The following is a 22,743-nucleotide window of genomic DNA, read 5'->3' as shown; positions in this document are numbered from 1 at the left end:
GAAGCCAATGAAGAATCTCATATCAGCTTCAATGGGCTTTGATCAGGCTCATAATACACATGCTTCATTTCTCCTCCTGAAAGTCTGAATCCTTTTCTACCGACTCTAATGCATCATGAAGCTTTCTGATAATTAGCATCTGTGCAAAGTGCAGTTCGGTATTTCCCTATTTTGAAAGGGTTATATGGGTAAATAACTATGCAATCAGCTTGTAACAGCAAGGCAAACTGCAGTTTACAAAATGCAGACATTATGTATAGGTGTGGTTTTGTAAGGGGGGATCACAGCCTCCTGTGAATAATTACTAAGTTGTCAATGGGATTCAATAAATGTTTTTTAAAAACCAATTATTTATTACAATAGCCAGCTACTACTGCCACTTTGTGTGTGGAGATTCATAAATTACTTCTTATTTGAGAGGTAATTGATTCCATTTTTATCGTTTGCACAAGTTTATGTGGTTGTTCTCATCCAAAAAGCTGATAACATCTATTTGCTGCAAATTATATATTATAATTCATTCAAAAACTGTAATGAAAAACAAAATGCTAATTGATGCTGTAAACGGAAGTACAGAACCTTAATCACTCATTGTTAACATTAGGGATTAAATTATTCTTGCAAATAATAAAATTAATTAAAATTGTGGAGGATTTTTGAGAGGTGTGTGCGCGTGTGTAAAAGTAACAGTCTCAACTATATTCACATGTTATAAGACAGGTGATGAAATGAACCTGTTCTCTTCATGCTGACATGAACCAGATTGCTTTGAGAGGGAATTATGGTATTATGATTAAAACACAGGACTGCGAGTCAGGAGACTGTTTCTATTCTTGGTTCTCCAACAAATTTCCCATATATGCACTTGCACAAGACATTGAGCCTGTTTGCAAGTGTACCCAGGTGCCCATCTTGAAACATGTGGAGTGTAATTCTCAGACATGCTGACCACCTGAAGCTCCCAGTGACTTCAAAGGGAGCCACAAACACTCAGCATCTCCTCCAAATATAAGACCCATGGTGTCTCAAATTAGGCACCCAAAACCAGTGACCACTTTTGAAAATATTGCCCTTGATCTGCCTATACTTCAGTTTCATCTATAAAATGGAGATAATAATACTTACTTATCCAACAATATGTCCCTGGGGCTTAATTAACGTTTGTAAATAGCACTGGGATCCTTAGGTGCAGAGCATGATAGAAGAATTATTGTTTCTTCCTTTTCAGCAACTTTGCAGCACTAAGTTTCAAATCTATGAAAAGATTTGCTCACCAAGCAAAGAGAAGCATAAGATGGAACAAAAAAAAGACATTAGAACTGTGCACCTGCTTTTCCACATTTCATTTAGCCTCTACATCTAAATTTATGTCAGGTTCTCTGCTCTGTGCGTCCGCTGTGCTGGTATCCCTCAGTGATACCTTCTGGTCATGGCGAGACTAACCCAATCTCAGGCATCAACACCGCCTCAGGAAAAAATATTACAAAACCCATTAGCTTTTGATAAGTCAGGTCAGATGATTATAATCTAAATGATAAAGATGAAATAATATTTTCAAAAACATGTACACGCTTCTCAGCAAGCCTCCATCTATAAATGAGGAGCTCAAAGCTTAAAGTATACAGTTCTAACCCCTGCAGAAGGGCTTAATCTATCAGCTCCTTTTTTGGATAGCAGTATAAAAAAATTAGGATATAATTATTGTCTCAAAAAATGAAAATCCTCTCAGATGACCAAAAAAAAGTCACACTGCATCATGTAGTAAATCATTTTACTGTTGCCCTTTTATATTTAATACCCTTCTGCAGTACACATTTATCTCTACACTAGCAAAGTGTACTCATTGATTTCCTATGGTCTCTCTGGAAGAAGGTTCTGCTTCCCTGATGATGAGTACAAAGGGTGGATGACCCCATTCTCATTCCAATGCAAACCCTGCACTTTTATATTTCAGCGTAGACCATGTGAATGTGTGACCAGCTAAGAACTCTCTTCCTTCTTCCTACAAAATGCACTGCTGCTGTAACTAGAGGCATTTTTCCGCCTTCTTTATGCAACAGTATTTTTGAAGACCACAATCTAATGTGTAAACCTCTAAAATGCATTCATTTATCATGAACCATAACTGTAACTTGCAGATTGTAGCTAAATCTTCTGTTCTAACCGAATATTCTGAAATAACATCTTGCCCTTTTTGTGCATGTGTTTTAAACTGACTTTTATTTTGCTCTACTGTACCATTATTTTGCTGTTTTGCTCAAGGCCATGAGGAAATAGTATGGCACCCAGTTTAAATCGCACTTATTTGCCAGATGGAACTGGTATCAGGAACCCATTTCCTTTTTACATTCAGGCTGCGGATGGGTTTATTAAACAACAACAACATTATTTTGATTTTGAAAGTTGGCCAATTGTTTTATTTGACAACCCTTGCAAATAAATTTTAAATCAACAGTTACTACTGATCACAAACTTTTAAAAATATTTGTATGTGGTACAGTAAAAATACTATTTTTTTGAAATGGTCACTTCAGGTTCTAAACAAATATAAACAAATGACTCCCTCAATTGTGGTACTAAGGACACCTTAAATTATTCAAATTGAAAGATTTTAAAATCCAAGTTACAGTTAATCAATTATGCTATTTGTTTACTTTTTGTATCATTTTGTTTATTCAAAGGAAAAGTGTCTTGTCAGTTTCACTTTCATTTTTACTTTGTTTCACTTTTTGGTTCTTATGTACTATACAGTGCCATTTGAATTGCAAAAGACACAGAAAAAATCTCTAAATTCCAAGATTAACACTTTTTAACTTTTTTAAACATCGCAAAACCCATCTCAGTTAGTAACAGATGAGGTTTTTTGCTTAGTAAAAAAGTTGCATATAACCTAAACTTTGAATCTAACCTATTAAAAAGACTCTATCTAATCTCCAGAAACCGTGGTACAAATTTTGCTTAGATTACAACTGAAAATAAATGATAGTTTCAATCCAAGGCTGTACAAACTTCTGAAAAAACACAGAATGTATCACAATTCCCAGTCTTTTTTTATAATAAAAGAAGTCCCAGTCTACAAAAAGCGAAGATACATTGACAGGGCTATCTGAGGAAATGCGTACAGCACCTCACTGAACACCACTTGGTTACCTCATATACCCATATAGTACATATTGTAAGTATGTACAAATACTTACACACAAACACAGTACATTTTTTAAAACTGCAGAAAGTCGAAAGTCTGAGAATCAGACCAAAAAGGCCAGAAATACTGAAAGAATAGCTGAATCAAAGGTTTAACTTGACTATGGGCCAAAACACAAGCTGAGCTATTGGAGTTATTCTTAACATAGGAAGAAGAAAATGCATAAAGCAATATATTAAATTCAGCCCAACACCCAGGTAGTATTGACAAAATGCTCTCACTGGATTGTTTTTCCCTTGGCTATTCCATATTCTGGAACACAGAGCCAAGCCACAAAAAATAGCACAAAAAATAGATCCAGCTTTCAACTATTTACCCACATCCACTGACTGCTTTCAGTGGAAGTGTTTATATAAAATATTACCATATTTAAAAATAGTACAAAAAGGAACGGGCCTAGCTAATGAGCTTACAGCTTTGAGTTCCAACAGGAATCCCTGAAATACCTGTAATGCGGAGATAGCATATAAGAAGAATACTCCTTCAAAACATCACAATTTTTTATTTCTACTACAAGGACTTTCTTGAACATGAAAGTCCAGGTTTAAGCCCGCAATTATAGTTTTACATTTGTATAGTACTTTTCCTTTCAAAGGATCCTAAAGCACCTCAGATCACTATACAGATTCAACATCACTGCAATGTAGCCTCTTGTGGAGTGGAGAGAAGCAGCTAACTAGAGCACAGAACATTAACCAACAGTAAGGGGAATGAGAAATTATGGACAGCACCACTCTGTCAGACCTGTGCTCTGAGAAAACCCATAGCTTTTTGGGGAGCCTTTTTCGGGTGGAGTAAGTAGAAGTAATGGCTCATTTTTCATGACTACTAAACAAGAAATAGATGTAAAGAAAATTTCAGTTAGCCTCACTTGGGTTCTAATGGACAAATGTCCATAAAAACCACCATCAGAACTGCCAACCTTGTTGAGGTCTCAGAGAAGAGGTCAAAGAATCAAAAGACTACTGGTTCCTTCACTTCATGGTTTAACCACATTGGCAGGACAGCATGGGAAAGCTTGTACCATTTGGTAAGTAGAGAATTTCTGTCTCCAGCTTTGGCAATCCAAGCTTTGAATAACCACTAAATTCTCTTTAAAAAAGTTAAAAGAAAATTTTTTTAGTACCATAGGTGTTATTTTTAGAGTTCTCTTTAATAATGCAAAAATATGGCATGCATAACTACAACAGACCTTCCTCTTCATGCAGAGCACCTTGGAACCGGATTCAAAATAGATTTCTTAGTACTGTACATTCTCCAAACTTCAATTTTCCAGGTACAGCTTCCCTGTGATATTTTTCAGTTTTATATGCAATACAAAAAGTTATTTCTAAGAACATTACCAACAAATCACTTCTCCACAGTCGATGCTGAAAGATGAACTGCAATGGTATGTCAAAAAATGCAAAAATTAAAACTCCTAACCTTAGGTTTAAGTCATAGAGTAATTGTCCTATTTCTGATTTCAAAACTGTTAGTAGTGATATGGTGTTTACAGAATAATTCATTTTATTCTCCTTCACTTGGTCGCTTATACTGAGAAGTGTTATTTTGGTAATGTTTAGTTTTATTAAAAACATGGCTTGTGATGCCAGGAAGAAATCTCCTTAGTGAGATATGGTTGATCTGCTATTGATATTGTACAAAGGATCCTTTTACATGGTACTAGATGCTGAGAGTGCATCGTATTGATTTAGGAATAAAAAGCTATTTTTTCAGTAGAGTCAACCCTTCCCTTCATAAGCACTTTGTAGTGCTTTAAAGTTTGAGGGCTTGTTTTTTAAAAAATTGAAGTGGAGTAAACAAAACAAATTAGATTTGAGCAATGGTGCTATATTTAGTGAGAAGAAATGGTTTGTAAGCTTTCTTGGCTGCAGTTCAGATAAAAAAAACATGAGTATGTCTGGCTCTCAAATTTAGGCCAAGTCTACCTTTAAAAGTGTTAAAAACCATATAAAAACTGATTCTCAGCAATACTGTATTAATTTTCTGACTATGTATTAGCAGTGAGCATCCCATTGCTAATTCTCATTTGGGTGAATCCGACTGCTGTAAATGCCAACATGAGACTCATAAGATGACAACAGAATGGAGTCATAAACACAAAAAACAATGTATCTTAAATTCTTCTTGCTTTAGCCCTTGGAAAATCTGGTGTGGTCATCTAATCTTATCGCAGTGCTGTATAGTGATTATACCTTCTACCTGTAAACTCCCTCTCTAACCATACATATTTAATTCAAATTTGTGTACTATATCTTAGAGTGTATACAGTCCTACTAAAAATAGATCATCAGCATCTCAAATTATCTTTGGTTTTGCCCTTAGATACAATTCAACACTGATCTCTATAAAAAAGCAACTATAGATTTGTCAGTAATTCTTCCTAGTTTTCATTGCAGTTTGGCCATATTTTTTTTAAAAATGCATAAAAGAATCTAGCATTTAACACTGCCGTCCGTTTTATGGAAATATATATGTCACTATAGGGTGAAACTAACTTTATCTCAAAGAACTGGTTTAGACGCGATTTTATTGTCTGCGTCCTTCTTAACCATAACCCCCCTCTCCCCTTTGGTTTCCAAGGAGCCTTCCCCTGACTGCTTGCTTTAAATCAGGCATAAGTCCTTGTTAAATTACACTAATTGTGTGGCTTCGTAGTTAACGGGATAAAACAATACAATCCACTGTGCGTTATGTAAACACAATCGCAGCGGCGGTCCTGCCTTTTAGGGCTACTGCAGGGCGCAGTCCGTGGGAATTACACCGCAAACTTATCACTCTCTCTGCCCTTGACGAGTTGGCCATGCCAGGCTGCCGGGGAACCGCGCTTTTGCAATCTGACAGTCCTTGCTTCAATGCTCCCAACCAGGGGCTGGCCTGGAAAACGGGGATCGCTCAGTCTGACTCAGGCCCCCGATTTCCTGGGGGGGGGAGGCCCAGATTCCCCCCCCCCCCGCAAACACACACACGAAACACCGCCAGGCTTTGCCTTTCACAAAGCACGGGGGACTCTTCAAGCCAGATGGGTGTTAACCCCCCCCCCATGTGTCAACACAGGCAGGGCTCCCCCGTCCCTGATCGCTCCAAGGCAGCCCCATCCCCGTGCCCGGAGCAGGCTGGCCAAGTCCTCGCCTCCAGCTACCCCCCGCCAGGTGCCTTCCAAGTTGGGGCTGAGATACATTTGCACCCCAGGACACATTTGCGGGGGGGGGGGGCGGGGAAGGTTCAATGGCCACTCGGCGGCTGAAGCCTCCAGCGCCCGCTCGGCTCTCCGCGGCGGCTGGAGGAGGAGGAGCCCGGCCCCCCGGTCTCCCGCCCCGGCTCTCCGGGCTGTGAACTCGCCGAGGCTGGCAGGGAGGCGCGCCCGGCGTCTGGAGCCCTGGCTCCGCGGGGTAACCTTAGCCCGGCCGCGGCTGGCCCGGGGAGCTCAGTTTCCTGGAAGCCAGCCCCGTGGGCCCGCACGTTTTTCCATGAGCTCAGCACAGCTCTGCCCCCGGCCGGGCGGGGGGAGCGCAGGCGAGCCTCCCCCGAGCCCCTCGGCCACCTGACACGCGCCAGGAGAGAGGCGGGGCGGGCCCGGCCGGGCTGGGCTGGGCTGGGCGCTCTTCGCCTCCCTCCCCGGGGCGCTGCTGCTGCTGCCTCGCGCCAGCTCCCGGCTGCGAGTCACCTGCTGGGGGAAGCCTGGCCAGCCGCGGCTCAACTTTTCCCATCGCCGCCGCTACGGCGAGAGAGACCCTCCCCCAGCCGGGGGCGGGAGCGCCAGGTGCCCCAGTGGGGACTTGCAGCAGCCCGGCAGCGGGGGCAGCGGCGTCCCCTCCCCCCGGTCGCTATTTCAAGACTAGCTCTTGACAGCCTCAGCCAGGGTTTGTTTGGTTTTTAAGACCCTTCCTCCTCGCCCAGCCCGCCCCGCCCCGCCCCGGCACGGCACTTGCTTGGCGAGGGAAGGGAGGGGGGGGGGTACTGGGGCTGCATTGCACAGTCATCAAAGTTAAGTGGGTGGGTGGGAGGAAGAGGGGGGAGCTCGGAAGGAGACAGGGAGAATCGGAACTATTCCCATCCAGCCAGGGGCAGTCATTAGTGCGTGCGATGCCTAGGCTTCAGCCATTTTGGGGGGGCTTCCCAGCACCATAGCAACTAGCCCTATTAGCCCCCCCAACAAAATACTCACATTCTCTCCCCCCCCCCACCCCTCAGTGCAAACGCGACAGGAAGAGCGCAGCCCAGGGGTGACTTGGGAAGGTCTCGCTTGAGTTGCCTTGTTGTGAGTTGTTTCTGGGTAACGCACAGCTGCCCGCGCCACACAGCGCCTAACCCTCCTCGGTGCTCCCGGGGAGGGTGACTCGGGGGGGGGGGGGGGAGGGGGGAGAGAAGAGATCAGGCACATCCCACGTCTGAACAGCTCCTTCGCTCTTGGCATCTGTGCACCATCCTCCCCCCCGCCTTAAATACAAAGCCCCACACAGGGCAAAGCCCACTTCTCCCCCTCCCCAGCTTGGCGTCCCCCGGGGACCTGGGCGAGTGGGGGGGGGTCAGGGGCGAGTGCTTGGCAGCACAGCCCCCTCTTACCTGGTTGTAGGAGCTTTCCCAGGAGGAGGTGTAGTTGTAGAAGAAGGAGGAGAAGAAGGCATCTTCTGACAGCCCGCAGCCAGCCATGCTCCGCGTGCAAAGCCTCTTCGGCAAGGCGCAGCAGCCTTTGCAAACTCTTGCCTCTGGGTTGATCGCGGCTGCTCCCGGCGCGTGCCTAGAGCTTTGCCCTGGCGGCGGCTTGTACCGGCTTGCGTGGGGTGGGGGGGAGAGGCTGGATGGAGGAGAGAGGGGATGTCTGTGTGCGCCCGCGTCTGTTTGTACAGGCACTGAGGAGCCAAAGCCGGAGTCACGTGTACGCGCTCACTCCGCCGCCGCTGCTGGGGACAGGCTGTGGCTACAGCCCCTGCTACTAAATCACCAGCGCCAGGTGACCTTTCCATCCCCACCCACCCCCGTTTCCTCCCCGCCACAGCGGGCTGCGCAAGGAGAGAAGGGGGCCGCTTGCAGACGCTGCTGCTGCACCAAAGCAAATAAGAAGGGACAAGGGGGGGATGAGGCTCCGGCTTCCTTCCCCCCCGCCCCATGGCCCCACATCAGAGGCGTCGTCTTCTCCCCACCTGTTTTTAAACCTGCCCTTTGAGTGCAACTGATTGAGTCGGTTTGCAGCATGAAACAGGCGCTTGCAGGATTATGCAAGTCAATACAAAACATTCAGCGGTAGTTTCCAGACTCAGATCTAAATTCTTCAGAAAATATATAGACACACGCCATTTCTCCTCTTCCTCACTCCAACTACATAAATAAATCAGGCTCCGGCTTATCTTTCCAACATCATGAGGCTCCACCGTAAAGGGGATGATAGTTTAAGTATCTTTTTAATGCCAACGTGGTTTTTCTTCTCTCTGAGTGGTAGCCCTATGCATAAAGCCCCCTGCAGCCTGTTATTAGGGTTATAGGAAACTGAGAAAAAGAGTTTAAAAGAGGTGTGTGTATTATATCGGGTTTTTTCCTTCTCCCACCCTGCACTCTCTTAAAGAGAGGTGTATAAAAATTTGTTTCTCAAAGGCTGCCATCAACTTGAAATTAAACGCTTTTTTTAAAAAAAGAGTTGAAGTAGTAAAGGTGCAGAAGTAAACACTTCTCATGTGACTCCCTTCTGTCCTCTTCCCATTTTTTAAAAACACTTCTCTCTCTAGCATATGTGAAAGCCCCACAAAATGAACAAAAGGAAAGAGTAGAACTGACGATACACCAAACTCTTGTCAAATGAACAAAGTAAAACTGAACAAAAAAATTTTTGCGCTTACAGTCTAGATATTTGTAACAATAATAAAGATATTAGGCAACTGTGATTTCTAAGATGATCCCTCCACAGTTCACCTGCACCATTCATTTGTATATTCTATACCTGAGAGCATAATGAACATCAACAATATGAACATTTTCCACATCACCCAAATTTAAAATCACAAACAGGCAGTGATGAATTCAGAGAGGTAGCAGAGGTAGATGCATTCTCCCTTTCATGAAAAAAGCTTTAAGCAACAACAAACAAGGGAAGAAACACACAGAAAAGTACATTTGCTTTTAAATGTTTTCCATGAAAAGCCAGCTTGTATTTTAAAATGGGTATTTGAACCATTCCAAATCTTCTGAAGAACTTTTGCTCCCCAAATCATGAATTATACAGAAGAGGACATTAATGGAATAAGACATTTAAATGTATTGAAGAGCTTGCAGGATTCTCTAAAACAGTGTCTTTGACTACTGTACAGTTAATATAAAAAGTGAACAAGGCCAAGGGGTCATTTCAGTCTAGTTAAGGGCTCTCTGTTTGACACCCCTCAAGTTCCCTATGACTACTGATTCTCCAGATTGCAAGAAAGCAGTCTCTTGGAATCCTTATGGCCACCCTCCTCCTAGGAATGGAGCCTCAGGCCCTGTCTACACAATCTTTTTTCCAGTATAGCCAAAATTATGGCTGTATCAGCAGAGCCCCCTATAGACACAACATAGACACAGCTTATCCCAACAGGAAGAGTTTCTCTTTTGGCATAGTATGCCACTGACCCAAATGACATTAGCTCTGTCATGAGGATTTTGCCAGCATAGCTATGGCAGATAGGGATTATGGTTTTTTCATACTCCTGAACCACATATCTATGCCAACCAAACTTTGTCAGTCAGGTTGATGTAAAGGCTTCCTGGATCAAAGAGTTCCTCTGTCTCCGCCAACTCAGGTGAAAATTCAGCAGGGAAAGCACTCCAGGAACTGAATATGGGAGAGATTTAGGCCAAATCTACACTAAAAAGTTAGATCGACCCAGCTACATCACTCAGGGGTGTGAAAAATCCACACCACTGAGCGACATAATTAAACCAACCTAAGTCCTAGTGTAAACAGTGCTATGTCAGAGGAATTCTGTTAACCTAGCTACTGTCTCTCAGGGAGATGGATTAACTACAGCAACAGGAGAAACCATCTTATCGCTCTAGTGAGCATCTACCTTTAAGTGCTACAGTGGCACAGCTGCAGCCCTGCCACCGTAGCAGTTTAAGTGTAGACAAAGCCTTCCCCACCAAATTGTTGTTACCCTAATAATTTATCACATTGCCCCATCATTTTCTTTAGAGACTTCAATTTTAATGTCAGCTGCCCATGAAAACAGCATTTGATGTAGAAATTTTTCCATCATTTGAGACAGCAAAGACTAATGCTTTTAATTCATTTAATTTCCTTGCTGCTTCATCATCCTTTTAAAATTGTTTTCCCTTCCTCTCTTTGGGGGGCCACAGGGTCAATTTTCCAACCTTCTTGTTCCTAACATTCCTTAAAAACACGCAGTGTGATATTGCTGGGTATTTTAACTTCATATCCTGTTCTTTGTGCGCTCTGTTTTGAATTTGTACCCGTGCATAATGTGTGTTCTAATCTACCTATATTGTTCAAGCAACATTTGCACTTAAGATGATGGAGCTTGGATTTTTTTCTAGTTCCTAATGAACTTGTGTACTTCTGGGCTTCACCATGCAGGTTTTACTCCCCCTTTTTTTTTTTTTGCTCATAGGTATTTTGCTCATACCATCTGTGCCTCTAATACAGTGTGTTCTTAACTAGCCTCTAGGCAGATTCTATGTTCTGAATTTTTTTTTTTAAACTTTGTCCTCTGCCTGCTGTTAGCTATTTCCTCCATTTAAAAATCTGTTAGTTTAAAGTTCATCACCAAGTTAGTCCTAGGGGAGTCCCTGTTTAGCATGAGGTCAAACTTAATTGTGCAGCACACTCTTACTTAATAGAGCTCCTACACTCTCCTTCTGTATTAATTTGCATATTACTTAAGAGTCTGATTCATAGATTGGAGTCTATTTCAACAATTCTGTCAGCACCAAAACAAGATTTGAAAATACGTTATTTACAGTATTATATACTGCTTCTCCAGACCATATGCTGGTTTGTCATTCAATCAATCAGTCATGAAAGTACTTAAAATAAACCATTTTTAAGACTTAGCCATTTCTAACTTTTTTATGTGCTAAATTAATTATTATTCTAATTTTGGGGATGGAAGAGGGAAGGAGAGGACACTATTGCCCCCTCAGTTATTTCTGAGAGCAGGATTTTGAAACCAGGTAAGATTCCACCCCAATGATCAACTCCATTCTGGAATGAAGGTCACAGATGTCTTGAGGTCCAAAATTTAGGTTTAGCTAAAACGATTTTACAAAATCAACATATGTATTTCTATTTTTTTATTCCAGTGCAATGTTTGAAATGTTAATATAAACATTCCCTTGCAGCATTTGCAACCCACAAACTTCTCTTACTCTTATTTCTCCAATAGATAGGTAGGTATCAAGAAAGATGGTTTTTCACGTCACTCTTGAACAGAGATAAGCAGGTAAAAACTTCTGAGCACCAATATTTTAGCCTGGTGTCATTGACTATCCAAAGTACCCTCAATTTGGCATAGGAGAGATTAACATTCCAGCCCAGGGCCTAAACATCCAGATAAAGTAGTAGCCCCACCAAGACAAAATGCTGCGAAGCTGGGGCAATAAAACCCATCTTTCTATGGAGAATGAGATCAATGAACTAGGGCTCTTGTTGGCCATTCAAGAGCTCTGATGACAGTGTTTGCCTTTAACTTATTTCTTTTTAAATCACTAACAACGGGAAATAATGGAAGATAGTAACAAAAGGTCCCAGGACCACGGAATGAAGGCAACACCTTCATGAGATAATGATGGGGTATTGAAAAAGTTGGAAATTCTCTGGAAAAGTCTGAGATCCATGATCACAAGACAGCACTTGTGCAGCACTAAAGATAAAATATTGCCATGGGGGAAGCCTGTTCCCATGTTTCTGCTCAGCCCAAGTGGTTGGGTTAACTTTTCCCATTTAAACAGGCAGCCCTTCAAACAATGTGATTTCTGTCTGCCCAAGAGAAACGCGACGCTTTACTCAAATAAGCCTGAGGTTCTTGGTTCACCCTTGATGGTTGAGAGCTGCTGCCATGGGCCATATAGCTTTTTCCAGATGCTCATTTGACAGAATTCCTTGAAAGGTAAATAAAGCCTCTCTTATGGGTCTTATGTATATGTAGAGCCTTAAGACTGAATAAACCACATGAGTATTTTTAGCCCAAGTCTGCCCTTCAAGCAGACATTCGTATCAGTTAGAACAATCCAATGAAGATCAGGGTTCCCCTTTAATAAACTAAATCCCAGAGTCACCATCTGAATCTTAGATTCTGGAGTACAATTCTGAGGCATATTCTATAGCTGTAGATTTTTATCTAAGTACTTATATGCCCTATCCCCTATCACCGGAGTAATTAAACAGAGTACCCAGGGTCCTGTATAAAAGCAGCTCCCCTCTCTTTGTGTAACTCTTGTAACCAGGAATTAACATCTTATAATGATTTTGGTCATACATCACATTTCTAAGAAACCAATTTTGTCAAATCCACTTATTCCAAGTCAAATAGGCCAGATTTGCAATTTTTGCATTTTAAGGCTTCCAGTATTAGCAGAGATGTGCATATTTTTATTCCCAACATTACTAGGCCTCAGCAGTCAAAAATCTGCTTTTGCTTGGACCACTGTTTGTAATTAGGGCCCTACCAATTTCGTGGCAGTGAAAAGTGTCATGGACTGTGAAATTAGCCCCTTCCTGTGAAATCCATCTCCTCTCTGCTGCTGCCAGCTCCTGCCTGGGCTCGAGGTGCCCTTGGCTCCAGGATTTTGCCCCTGCGGCTCCTGCCGAGGCTCAGGGCACCCATTTTTCCAGGTCAGGCCCCGCAGATTGGCTGGGGCCCATGTGTTAATCTGCTACTGGCTAGGACTAGCAGCTAGGAGCCCCCAGGTGGGGCACTCCAACACTGGGGAGATCGGACCCACCTCCACCAGTCTCCTCTGGTTGCAGGAAGCTCCTCAGCTGCTGGGCTCTGAAGGCACCACAAAAATTAAGGGTGGCAATCCTGTGACCCCCCCCCTACAATAGCTCTGCAATGCCCCAATAGCCGCCTCTTGAGTTGGGACCCCCCCCAAGTTACAACACTTAAATTTCAGATGTGAACAGCTGAAATCATGAAATTGACCAATTAAAAAAACCCTCCAGCTATGAAATTGACCAAAATGGGCCCTGAATTTGGTAGGGCCCTAACTATAATCTCACACATTTTAAAACAAAGTGAGCATTTTGTGGTCCATGTGTCCCATGTTCTGGAAAAAAAGATACCTCTACTTAGCCAGTGCGCGAGTGCATAACAAGCCTTTTAAATGTACTTAAGAGTATCCATAAAAATGGAAGAGGAAAGACTTTAAAAGTCCTCTGATACATTTTTATTCATGAAATACTTTAAAGATTCCATAGTACCTTCAGAAGATCTCAGAGATCCATCAGAAGATCTCATTGTGCTTTAGGAACACTTTCTGGCTAAGCATTGTGCCCTTGTAACACGTGAGGAAATTAAACCAGAGCAAACCAAACTCTAGTCCCCTTGATATAAAAGAAAGTGAAAGAGAACAGTGAGTGTAACTTAGTAAAACAGCGTTGATAAAAGAAAATATAAAATCTCAGACTACACAGAGTGCCAAAGAATCTATTTATAAAAAAGTGGAAAATTGTACAGTGAGGTAATTGTCACTGTTTTCATTTCATTCAGTAGCAGAATAATCCAGCTGTGTATATTTCTATTTAACTTGCAACAAAGCTGATGTCTACAATGCAATGCAAAGATTGTGTATCCAAGAATGAACCCACCAACCATAAATTGGCTCCAACTGGATCAGATCATAGCAGCCCAGGCACATCATCCTAATCTCTGCTCTTTTCACTGGCTTCCTGTCATAGTCCAGACCAAATCCAAGATTAGTATTCTCGTTTTCAAAGCCTTCCAGAGGATTGTTCCAAGTTATCCAAGGTATCATCTCAGTCAAGTGATCATGAGCTCCCACAACAGGTATGTCACACTGGAACAGCCAACCTCAAACATGAAACTTGTGCTTACAGGAGACAGAACTCTATTGACTCAGAATGATCTGCAGCACCTTCGGAACAAAACTTACTTCTTCAGCCTATCCTTATCTGAGTAACACTCCTATCTTCCACAAAATAAACAAAACCACACAAAATACAGATCCTGCAGAAAAGACAGAAATATAGCTATATTATATGTAAGACACTTTAAATCTGCAAGGCACTCAGATACCATGAAGACTTAGTTCTTCTGGGACTTCATTCCAGTCTTTGACTGGCCCCCACTGAGAATTGTCTTCTGCACAGACAAGCTTCACCCTTACTGTTGAGCATTCCATTGCACGAGAGGAGCAAAGCTGTCAATCACAATCTTTATCCCAGAGCTTTAGGTTAGCTCAGATTCTCAACCTGCGGCCCACAAGCTGCTTGCAGCGCAATTAGCACACATCTGTGGCCCATGTTACATCCTCAAGGCCATACACGCACTATACGTAAAAAACAGAGTGCTGCATATGCGACCCACAGTGGTAAATAGGTTGAGAACCACTGATTAAGATCGATTAGTCTCAGGCCACCAACTTCCTTGGAGGACCAAGTCTTTGAACTTGATTCAATATTCTATGGGAAACCAGTGCAGGATTCAGAAGACAGGTCTGATGTGCTCAAGCAGCCAGTGTCGAAGAGATGTGCTGTACGGTTCGGTACCAGTGGAGCTTCCAAAATGCTGAAGGCTTCATATCAAGGTATATTACAATGCTTTAGTCAAGCCAAAGGTAACAAATGCACATATGACTAAAGTCAGGTCATTATTCAACAGGATGGGAGGGAGTCTTCTAGCCTACTGGAAGTGGTAGAACACATTACTATTGGTTGCTGCTAGGAGAGTTTACCATCAGTGAGGAATCCAGGAGCATTCCAAAGCTATAGTTTTAAATGACCAATTGTGGATCTGTACCTTCAACCAAAGGAGACTTCATCATGGTTCTACTCTTCAAAATGCTTTATTTCCTCTGCCCACCACTTTTCCTGTCTTGCTCGGGTTCAGCTTCAGCCAGCTGATCTCATCAGGGTATCTTGCTGGTAATAGACATGATAGGAGATATTATTTGTATTATTGTAGTGTCATGGGACCGTAGTCACAAACCAGGATTCCACTGTGTAAGCAACTTAACGGACTGAAGTAAAATCTGAATTTTCAAAAGTAAAATGAAAACGCAAGAATTAAATAGCAAGATAAAATGGATGTGTCTCATCTCAAGAAGTCCAGGAAATCTTTTTCTTTGGATTCTCTAAGATCATGTGTGCCATTGAATGAAACTGTGTCTACTTAAGTGGAAAAACAGAATACTGATGAGTTTCATGATCCCACATGCAAGACATTTTCAATGCCATTGTTGTCATTGAAATGATGCCACAATAATTTATTTCCCAGTTCAAGCCTTCCAACAACTCTTTAATATCACTGTAATCCCGGGGCAGTCTCTATTAGTGTTCAACACTCCCCCAAAATTGGCAGAGATCAGTCCATGAATACATGCTATTAAAACTCAGACAAAACCTTGAACTTGATGAGATCGTTGCAATCTTCATCAACTAGCAATATAAAGAAGTGATTAAAGCACTTCTTCCAGAATTTAATCCTCCACAGAGGAAGTTTTAAACTCATAATTCCACTACTAGTTACTGTAAGATAAAGTAGAGAAGACAAATTAAAAGAATCAAAATTGACATAAGGCAAGGAGGTCTCCTGGTCAAACAGGAGACATGATCTGATAACTGTGACAAGCATCCACACATGGAATAAATGGAATCCCATTTAATGCTATCAATTCTACATGTCTGAAAAGAAACCACACAATATTCTGCCTTATCCTGAGCACGCTGTTGTACTTCAGTACAACAGGATCAAGCCCATTGTGTCTAAGCTGCTGAATATGCCATCCAAGAATGCACTGAAAGGTGCGACAAGGAAGTTTGAAATTTGTTCAGAAAATGAATAAGATGAGAATTTTTGAAGTACAATCACCCTAAAGGTCTGAATGGGTGTTCGGCACATTATTTAAATCTTATAATACCTAACTTCCTAAAGCGTATTGTGAAAGTTAAAAAATTCTTCTGCGACCATTGATAGAAAAAAGGGTTTGCAATGACACTCAGTGGAAATCAGGATGATTGTTTCTATATTTACACTTACCTACCATAAGTACCTTGAAATTTGCAATATGCACTTTTGATCAAATGTAGCTTACATTTTACACAAGGGACTCTAACAGAGAAGTACCAAACCTAAAAAAGTAATTGAAGAATGTTTCAGAGGGACTTGACAGACTGTAGGCATTGGACACTGTCACAGCTGAAATCTGGCTTGATCTAATTAACAAGAATCTGAACTGCACAAGGACAAAATTTAAGAACTGTTCAGGAGCACTGTGGAAACTAATCTGCTCTGTTTAGATTCTTACACCTCACTGTGGAATCTGAGCATCTATCATTTCCATTACACAGCCAACAAAAATGAAGCAAAATATAAAAGTCACAGCTTGAGCTTGGAACATACTGTAATATGGCTAATGCAGGGCAATCCTGAATTCCTTTGCAAAGAAAACTGTCACAGTTATATCAAAATGGTACAAAGTTGATAATAAAAATCAAGGAAAACATGAGGGCTGAATTAAAAATTTGCCAGTTTTTAAAAGGCCTGTGCTCCTGTGCAGCCTGCTCAGTATCAATCAAGCTTGTTTTTGGCACATTCAAATAAGTTTGATCAAATCTTCAAAACAGGCTAGTTGCTGAAAAAACAAATACCTTAGTAAAATCTCATCATAACTTAGGGCAGATACAAAAGTTATTGATCTAACTAGCTAATAGATTAGGGTTCTCATGCTCTTGTGTTTTATTTACATAAGGTAATTTTCATTTTTAAATAATTCATATCTGAGGAATAAATATACTTATGAAGTGAATCACAAAGTAGATATTTACAGTTCCATTTCATTAAGCTACATATTTCCCCCTTCTTCTCCCAAAAAATCATGCTTTTTCAGGTTGGAGAAAATTGCAAGTCTGCTATCACATACAAGTTGACCCATTATTTGACTGTGTTGCATCTGTAGAGAGTAGGCATTTGAAGTAAGAGACTACTAGGTTTTATGTAGCAGCAAGTCCAACAATGGAGGTTTAGAGCCAAGATGGGGAAGGCAGACCTATGATCTAACATCTAAAATGAAGTATTTTAATATTCTTGTTTCTATTCCCTTTATAGATTTTTCTTTAATGCTTGTTTGACTTGGGATGAAGCTTTTTATTGTCCACACATTTCCTGAAAAGCAAACCAGTCTCAGCTGTCAACATAAATGCTCATTATTTTGAGCATTAAGGCCCTGAATGTTAAATTCTTGCTAATCTTTGATCTTGAGTTTCTGTTCCTAAATAACTTTTTAAAGGCTCGCTAAAAGTATCAGTAATTTAAGATTATTTCCATATTATTGTCTAATCCAGTAACTCATTAAAACAATGTTTTTGACATCCTCTTTGACAGCTATCATCCACATTTTTTGTGAATTCCACTTGCTTTTAACCTTCTGCCTGTGTGTAAACCATAAGCCTTTTAGGAAAGGTTTTTAGTAAATTAAACTTATACTGTTCCCTTCCACAATAAAAAGCGTATAAATTACATGTTATTCAACATGCAAGATGAAATAACCTCTACGACATCATTCTAAGGCCTAAAGAGTCAAGTCTCTACACTTTAGTTGGAAGTGCTCTAAAGTGGCACATGAATTTTGATGGAGAAAACTAGCACCATTGTACAGCCAAAACACTTGATATTTTAAAAGATAAAACCTATCATTAATATAAACAGAAGTGGTTTTACTACATGGTTGAAAATTTGAATTCGCAAAGTATTCAGGAAATAGGTCTACCTGCAACCCTCCACTGCATGAAGCCTGGTAAGTGCTTGATGGTTTAAATGTTTATGCTGCTGGAGGCAATGAGGCTAGGAGCATTAATGCAATAAGCCTACAAAACAGACACTGACTTCAAATAGAAGACAAGGGCACATTTTACATACAAGAATAAAATCCAACCAAAAATAAGAAACCATTGCAGCCACAATATTTATTATCAGCATTAATTTGTGAGGATGTTTATTCTATACAATTATAGTTACTGAATTGGCAGAGTGGGATAAGTTTACAGAATCACTAAAAACCATATGTATACATGTGAAAATTGTAGTGCCCCTCCAACATTCAGTATACCTGAGAGGTTCTATAGTATCTTAATTGAGACTACAAAATTAAACCACCTTAAAATTGTCAGAACAAAACTATTTACAGACTACTGCAGTCATGACAACATTATTTCACTGGCTGTCAGCATTTTTCTTTTAACCTCTTGATACTGGAAGTCAGGATTTCCTCAATGATAACTACTTATCTCAAATGCAGTGTGCATAATCAAGAGAACACCTAGTCTGCCTTTTGCAATACTTTAAATGGAAGAAGAATAAGAAAAGAAAACCCTTATATACTGCTTTAAAGTTATATATTATTTAAAGCTACCAATTTCAAGTCAAAAATACCTAAATTTTATATTACTTGAGACATTTTAAAATTAGATTGGACAAACCCAAAAAAGAATACTGAAATGAACTAGCATTAGTAGAGACGAACTACAGATGATTACATAAATCTTTTCTATCTCTAATTTCTATAATTTTATGACACATACTGTACTCCTTGTAATAAAGTAGATTTAAAGTAGGTTTACAAAGCTGTGGTATAAGATTAAGACTAAAAAGTTTTAAAAACATGTTCTTTCACTGCTGAAACAGTAGAATAAAAAATTAAATTATTTACTCCTCACACAAAGAAGATTTTTAAATGGCCAATTGCATTTATGTGGGCTCATCATCTGGTAATTCCATGACGACATGATTATGACCACTTTTCTAGTTTAATTACTAAAAAAAGAAATCATAGCAATCTGATTATAAGTTAGTCATTAATTTGTATCCTACAGAAAAGAAACATTATCTTTAGTAGTAACTGCCATCTAGATTTTTCCTGTGACTTTTTTAAAGTCCCTTTTTGAAATCTTACACTTTGATAGAAGCCAAACTCTGTATTATAGTAAACTTTATACTGTACATAAGAAAAATATTCAGCAGTGCATATACAAACTTAAGTCCAAGTTTCAAACTTATACTGTCAGTTTCACATTAGACTTGATCCAAAGAGTGGTGAAAGGTGCACAGAAGTTGATACTTTTCTAATTAGATATGAAGATGTGAAAATGATCAATAATAAATAGATCATATCTACAGCAAACAATTGCCTGATGCCTAAAGAAAGAAAATTATTCCCCATCTTGCTACTAGAAACAATGTTCAGGTGAATAATTTCTGCAAATCATCATTCTTTATATGTGCAGACAAATTTAATAAGTAAAAACTCAGACTTTTACATTAAAGTTGACAGTTGTGAACTGGCTTTAATTTATTCTATTACACTGAAAAATTAACACATTCTATAAAGGTACAGAGAAATCCAAAAAGCAAGTATGACTAGTCACCTCTGTATGACAAATCACCAACATTAGCAGGTATACCTCTAAATGCAGTTTTATGCATCCAATCACAAGTTAGTTTCGTCATCCACACAAAGTTAAATACACTTATTGCAGATGAACATTAGCCATAGCTGTTTTGAGAAATTAAGTAGGACTATTATAAAGTGGGAGGCTCTCAGTCTTATCCAAAAATGCAATCCTTTGATTTACTCTCTAGTGCCACTATTTCCTTATCTAATCCATGCTATAAAACAAAAATCTTATCATCCAAATGTCAAGTTAATTTTACACCAATTTGATATTTTCAAACAAACCAACTGAACTCCACTTTCACAGCCAACCCACTCTACAAGTAAATAGAGCACTTCTTTCCCTTCAGTTGTTCCAAGAGAACTGGTTAGGTCTTGAATTAAGAACTCAGCTACTGTAATTTTTCAAAAGCTAAATCAACTAATCTAACTTGTACAACTCTTCGGCATTCTGAATGTCCTGAATACACACTAGCTGCTGTTTAGAACATAACCAATGTACAAGAAATTATGAAGGCTCAGAACACAGCAGAAGGACAACAAAAGGACAGCAAGCAGCTGAGTCTGGGCAGGTGCAAATTAATGCTCAGTAACATCACTTTTCTCAGCACTGACACTTTCAGCTGATCAAGGATCAGAATTGACTGACCATGAAAAAAGGAGACTTGTCTAGCCTCCTAAGAGGAACAGTGCTATTATTTAATGCATATAGAATGTTACATGGCATAAACAACTTCAAATTATTTTAGTCAGTTATGGTCTCTGGCATCACAAAATGCATAAAGTATTTCGTTCAACTTTAAGAATAGTTACACATTTTCCATTGTTTGGCCATATATTAATACCTGATTTAATAGTTTCTTTCAGTTTGCTGCCTTCTCTGTTATAAATAGCTAAAACCAAAGTTATAGTGATGAGCCGTTACAGTGATGCTATTTTAATTATGTTCTCTAAGTGGCAGACAACGAGCCTTGCATGCTCATAGTTAAAATATAAATACTATCAAAAAACATGATTTCCTAGCTCTGTCACTGACTAGCTGTGTGACCTGGGCAAGTCTCATCCTTATTACCTCTCAGTTTTTCTACTAGTAAAATGGGAATTATGATGCTTATCTCTGTGAAGCATTTTGAAATTATGTGCTAAAAGCATTAAAGCATCATTATGCATTTATCTTTGTTGTGTCCTTAAGATACACACTTCATTAAAAAAATGTTTTTTCATTACTGGTGTTGCAGTGGCCTGTCAGAAGTTGAAATTTGTCTTTTCCTAACAATTACATCCAGTAAGTATGCCTCTTTCACTCCTTTCCAATTTTGTCTCATGGAGGAGAGGGCTAGTTTACTTCCTATATCAACATGAGCATGAACAGCATGTGTCAGTTAACTTGCTCTCCCTTTTATTGTAGGCTCTAAACAAATACGCTTCTGTATTTTGAATAATTATTTATGAATTACGCAATAATTCAAGAATTATGCACAGTGGCTTTAACAGTTTCATGGCAGAATGTTGAAGGAGTTTATGTAAAAAAGGTAGCATCAGTGCTACTCTTACTTATTGCTGCTAAGAATAAACATTGTGCAGTTACAAAAACAACACCTAGCGCCCTATAACAGTACTAAAAAGTTTTATTAGCATAGTTTGTATCTGCGAATTTTTTTAATGTAGAAAATAAATTAGCTGAACATAAAATTCAGCATTATTGAATGCTTCTGTTGACAATGTACATGTGTGTAAAATCTTTGATAAAAAGTTAACTTTGAATTAAAAAAATTCCATTTGAGTATTAAAAAAATGCTCTGAAGTTCAGTTCTAACCCAAAAAATCATGCAAGTGGCATTATGCATCATGTGTAGCACTGAGTTCCATATCAAGTCTGCTAAATTGTCAAGTTAAAAAGTGTGGGTTTGGGTTTTTTTTTTTTTTTTTTTGTTTTTTTACAAACTGCAAGCCCCAAAGTGTCTTTCCATCTTGTGCATCATCACTACTAGTAGTGGAGATACAAGACGACAAATTATGTACTCAGTGACAGCTGGGCAAAGCCAGTAGTCTTCCAGGTAAGTCAGTGACAGCAATGTAATCCACCTCAAGAAGATAGGGTCGCAAAGGTATCACTTTTCTTGAGGTCATTTGCCCAGGTGTCATTGACTTAACTGGAAAACTACGGAGTTGCACAGCTGTCACTGAATACATAATTTGGCCTGTAGTATTTTCATTCCTAACAGTGACAATGCATGTGACTGAAAGATTCCAGCTTGACTGTCATGGCCCAAGTTGAGTTCATGGGGCTGTCAGTTAGCAAAAACAAGCCACATTCTCTCATGTCAAGAGCTTCTTGGAGCCATGACCAGATGCTCTCTAATTTCAAGCTGCTCTAAGCCCTAAAGTTAGAGCAGCACCTTCCAAAGCTTATGCCAGCTCACTATGAGACCATATGCTGAGAATTGGCAGAATAAAGAGAGAGACTGCCATATTGGCGGAAAGCTGGTACAGGAGCTGCCTTTATTGCAGCTTTCCGAGTGCTTCCCCACACATGCCAGGGAAATTCTCAGCTGGCCAGTTAGAGCCAGACTCCAGCTACTTTACACTGAATAGCACAAGGTACCTGGAACAGTGGTAGTGAATGTGACCCTGATACCTTTTTCCTGGCAAACTGAGTACCGAGCAAGTGTAATATGGAAATTAGCAAGACAAAAATGGAACCACATAGTAGATTTTGAAAGTTATTTTAAAGCAGAAGGTAGAACTCCATTTAGTGAGTAAGTGGAAGAAATAAATTAAGCATTTTGTTTTATAATGTCTACATTTTAAGTACATATTCATACTTCCAATTTTCAATCTAAACTTTGTTCTAATGCATTTCAATTAATCTTAAGTTCATTTTTTAAACAGTCTGCCTATCCCCACCCCCAAACAATCAGAAT

This window comes from Emydura macquarii, unplaced genomic scaffold (genome assembly GCF_026122565.2).
Source record: "Emydura macquarii macquarii isolate MOO-44397 ecotype Brisbane River unplaced genomic scaffold, CSIRO-AGI_Emac_v2 contig_2448, whole genome shotgun sequence".
Taxonomy (NCBI): Eukaryota; Metazoa; Chordata; order Testudines; family Chelidae; genus Emydura; species Emydura macquarii.
This window is presented reverse-complemented; position numbering follows the sequence as displayed.